Source organism: Tupaia chinensis, unplaced genomic scaffold (genome assembly GCF_000334495.1).
Source record: "Tupaia chinensis unplaced genomic scaffold, TupChi_1.0 Scaffold000138_1, whole genome shotgun sequence".
Lineage (NCBI taxonomy): Eukaryota > Metazoa > Chordata > Mammalia > Scandentia > Tupaiidae > Tupaia > Tupaia belangeri.
Window position 1 is genome coordinate 1,476,584 of NW_006159608.1, and position 4,454 is coordinate 1,481,037.

Below are 4,454 nucleotides of genomic sequence, written 5' to 3' on the forward strand. Positions count from 1 at the left end.
CAGTCTTAGTATCTTGTCTTTGTCTGTGGTTTTTTGGTCAACCTGGCAATAATGTGTCTTGGAGAAGATCCTTTGGTTGATTTATTTGGGGTCCTTTGTATTTCTTGGGACAGGATCTTTGATTGCCTCTCTAGGTTTGGAAAGTTTTCTTGCAGAATTTCATGGAATAGATTACCAACGCCCTTATGAGTCTCTTCACCTTCTGGGATGCCAATTATCCAGATGTTGGACATTCGGTGGTATTTAGTACTTCTCAAATTTGGGGGGCAATTTTCTCAGTCTCTGTGGTGGATTTTTCTAGGCCAGCAATTTTCTCTTCTATTTCTGAGATTCTATTTTCTGTATGATCTAGTCTGCTTTTAATACTTTCAAGGGAGATTTTGACTTCTTGTATTATAGCCTTCATCTCTAACAGTTCTGTTTGACTCTTCTTTAAAGTATGTAATTCCTCTTTTAGATCTTGCAAGAATTTCCTTACCTCCTGGAACTCGTCAGCTTCTTTCTCCTTTCTCTTCTGCAGTTCATTGTCTCTCTTCTCTTCTATCTCTGTTAGTTTCGCCATTATGAATGTTCTAAATTCTTTATCAAACGTTTCCCTGATTTCCATTGAACTGCTTGTGGATGAAAAGGAGTTATGTTTTTCCCTTGGAGGAGAGATATTTTCTTGCTTTCCCATATTTCTTGTGGTTCGGCAGTGATTTCTAGTCATCTGATGGATGGTGTGTTTCTTCCTAATTCTTGAAGTTCAATCTGAATGTTCAGGAGCAAGCAGAAAGAGGTGATATGGAATCTCTTTGTCATTTTGTTGTGATCACTTTGTGAAGCAGATTCAGTAGATATTGAGGAATATGTTAACCTTAATAATATTTAGATATTTAGCTACAGTGCCCTTAGATCCATCTAGAAACACAGTAAATGGATATTGAGGAGTGGAGAGACAAGAAAAAAGAAAACAAAAGAGAGAGAGAGAGAGAGAGAGAGAGAGAGAGAGAGAGGGAGAGAAACAACAACAAAGAAACAAAAAAAAGATGGAAAAATTATTGTTCTTCTTTTAAAAAAAAAACACAAAATAGGAAACTGCACGGCGCACAAGCGTTGCACGAAATAACTAGTTCGCAGGAGCCATGAGGAATCTTCTGCTGAAGGCCTCGCCTCTCCTGCTTGGGTGGGAGGACCAGAGGGGATTATTAACAAGATAAAAGGCGGAGCTGAGAGCAAGAGAAAAACTTTACCTTTAAAAAATATTTAAAAAGTAAAAATTACAAAAAATCAGAAGTCAGAAGCAGGGAGAGACAGAGACACAGAGACAGAGATAGAAGTCTAGAGGAGCTCCCTACCATGCTAGCTTGTTTGCTGGAGGCTGAATTATCAGTAAGAAATCTTTTCTCTTTTACCCTGAAATGACTAGTTCGCAGGAGCCACGAGGAATCTTCTGCTGAAGGCCTCGCCTCTCCTGTCTCTATAATAGTTATATATATAATTTGATGACCTTGGATAAGTACATACCAGTGAAATTTCAATCAATGCTACATATTTATTCATCATCTCTAAAAGTTTCCTCTCGTTCTCATTATTGGTTATTATTTTGTTTTTGGTAAGAACACTTAACATTACTCATAGTAAATTTAAAAATTTATAGTCAGGACCAGCAAGTGGCATAATGGTTATGTCACTGGACTCCCATGTAGTTGACTGTGGCTTGAGTCCTGGACTGAAGACTTAAAACTGATGCCAACCACATGTATGTGCATGTCCAACGTCCTGAGAAAAGAATGGAAGACAAGGGATTGCAGCATGGCCATGCCCCTCAGGAGGTGACTTCTTACTTTCTGTCTCTTTCTCTGTCTCTCTGGTGAGTGCATGTGCCCTATAGAAAAAAATCTCTCAAAAATAATTATAGTAAACCATTGTTAACTATAGGTACTATATTGCGTAAATCTCTAAAGTTTATCTTATATAACTGAAACTTTTTACCCTTTGACAGGTATTCTTGTATTAACCATAAATCCCTGCTTTTTTGCTTTTGTAAAGATAATCCAGTTAAATGCCAGTTGTAAATATTTGCATAAATTTAGAGTTCATACATTATGTGATAATGGGTCAGTAAATTAAAAATCATGAAAAGTTTGGTGAGAGTAATACATAGTGAAAACAAAATTTACTTCACATCTTTTAAAAATATATCAATTTATTAAGAAAATCATCCAATAAGTTACTGTCAGATCTCATAAGCAATCTACAAAGCAGAGGCTGCAGGAAGTTATAAATGCCAAGTTACAAGCTCTCTTTAGCATTTAGCTGTTATAAACTGCACTTGCCTAAACATTTGTTTTACTGCATATCCTGACATTGACTGCTCCAGGCTGCTCCTCAGTGCAAATACAGTAAATGTTCCAGCAATAAAAGTTGAGAGATCTTTCTAAAAATCTTCCTCCATCCAGACTGTGTTTTTCCTACTGACTTTGAAGTGCTTTGAGCAGAGGTAGAGAAGACCCTAGTTTATTCAGTTTTATTTCTCAAATATTTGAAGCACTTCTGTGGAAATGTGGCTTCCTTCATTCTATAAACTCTCTTAAAAGGATCAGACCTTTTGTGTCATTTTAAAACAACTGTGAAAAGAATACTCTATCATTGTCATTGAGCATTACCTATATACAAGGAGAAGTTTCACATGCTCTATAAATACATTAACTCATTTTATTCTTCCAAAAATGCTGTGAGATAGTTACTAACATTATTTATAGATGAGGAACCTGAACCACAGAGAGGTTATGTGACTAGTTCAAGGTCACATAGACAGTAAGAAGTAAATCTGAGGTTTAAACTGAGGTTAGCATTCCAGAAATTCCAGCTCTTAAATACTGGAAAACATATTCTTTATGTTAAAGAAGAGAATATGCTTAAACCATGTGTTTTCCTTAGAATTCACTGCTAAGATGGATATTTGATCTAAGTACAGATAACTTCTGAAAGGCATTGTGAACTGCTAGGGACAGCAGGTTATTATTGTTGGAACGCATACACTTACCTATCTGAATGTCATTATAAAGCTTCAAAATTTTTCATATATTGTTTTGTGCTCTTATAATTAACTTTATTTTTTCTCCTCTGCTTGCATGTAGCAGCCAAGTTTCATATCATATCCTAAAACCCAGGCAACTTCATCTGGATCTTATAACAAAGCCTTTGCTGAGTTCTATCAGATTCTTGAGGACATATCAAGGGAGCAGTCCAAGGAGAAATGAACCTAGTTGGGAAATTCCACCTTCCTCCTAGAAGACTTTATTAAAGTCTAGAGATTATAGACCAACTAAAATATTCTTTATTGAGAGTGGTAGGAAAATACCCCATCCCAACTCCAAGGTGAAGCTGTCAGAAGGCACCAGCTCGCCTCCAGACTGGCACATGATGCATAGGTGCCTGCTGTGTCTTGCTGCTGTTGGCTATTAGAGATAAAGGGCAGCACTCATTTCTTTGAGTTTGTAGTCTTATCCACCATTCATGGATTTTGGTCATGGTGAACACATTTGAAGGCTCTCTTTTACTTTCTTGGTGATTTAGTGTAGAAGATCAACCTATTGCAGATAATCAGAACTAGAAAAGGAGACTAAAAAAGACCTATTGTAGACTATAGGATCACAGATTTTGAAGAAAACTTGAGAGTGTTTTCATTTACTTTCTTCTGTTCAAAATCTTTCTGCATAGCCTTGGCAGATAGCTATGCTACTTCTCCTTGACTGCTTCCACAGAGAAGGGACACAATTTCACAAGGCATTAGAATAATCTTCTGGCCAACAGTAAATATTCCTGCTCTATTTTCCACATGTAAGAGCCTTTCTCAATTCCAAAGGCAACTTCAGCCTTCCTCCTCCCACTTGCATCATCTTCTTTTCTTCAAGTTTGATGTTTTTCATGTATCATGATTTCTATTAGGGCTCCATTTTGGCCAACTGTCCTCCAGTGAGCCAAAACCTAATTAATGGTTAGGAGACTTTTAAGAAGTGTGGTCAGGTGACCAAGAGACGACCAGTCTCAGTTGCAGTCTCAACTCTTGGCCTCGAAGTCACTTTTCCTCTCTTTGCTTCTGTATGTATATGTGACTGCCTATAACAGCATTCCGAGTACCTCACTTGGCATTTGACTCATCCCTTTGCAGGATCTCTTTTTGTGAATCAGTCATTCACCACTTAGAATCTACAGGGTCAGGGCCAGAAGGTGGCATGGTGGTTAAGGAGCTGGGCTCCCACATGGCCGACCTTGGTTCGGGCCCTGGACCTGGTGGCTTGCCTTCTTACTTTCCTTCTCTTTCTGTGTATCTCTTGGGTGAATATGTATGCCCTGTAGCAAATTTTAAAAATGATAATACTGATAAATAAAATTAAATATTCTTTAGAAAAGAATCTACAGGGTCAATTAAACCTTTCCCCTGACTTTCTTCTTGTTCTAATTCCTGC